Genomic DNA, 626 nt, shown 5'->3' with positions numbered 1-626 from the left:
TAGAGTAGCTTTTAATTAAGATTTTTAAAGAATTAATTTTCTTCTTACAATTAGTATTTTGTTCTGAAATAAAATTAATTATTAATTTATTATTCACTATTATTTACTATTACTTCATTCCTTATTTACTCGATAATTTTTTAAAATAACATAACCACGTCTTAACATTAATTTTAAGAAAACTAAAATAAAGACTTGTATAATTAGTTCATAATTTTTTATGCTATTAGACATTAAAAATTCTAAAATACCATTTTACTTCATTTTAAATAATTAAAAGACCCTACTTAAAACTTCTACAGGTTAATGATGTTTGATTATATTATACATTATAATTTTAATTTGAGTATGAAAAAGCTAAAATTTCAATTATATTACAAAAATGATAAAATATTCTTTAAGTATTCAAGTAAAAATACTAAATTATATATCATTTTAATAGCCATATTTTTATATATATTATTTATATATATAATTTAATAAATAAAATTTATTAATCTTCATCTAAGGCTATTATATAATTTTATTAACTATTAAAATTATCCAATTATATCTATGCAATTTAAATTTTTAGAGAAGATATATATTAATAATATATTATTGGTCAAAAAACTTAATGAATCAGG

This window comes from Arachis duranensis, chromosome 4 (genome assembly GCF_000817695.3).
Source record: "Arachis duranensis cultivar V14167 chromosome 4, aradu.V14167.gnm2.J7QH, whole genome shotgun sequence".
Lineage (NCBI taxonomy): Eukaryota > Viridiplantae > Streptophyta > Magnoliopsida > Fabales > Fabaceae > Arachis > Arachis duranensis.
Note: the sequence above shows the minus strand (reverse complement) of the source record.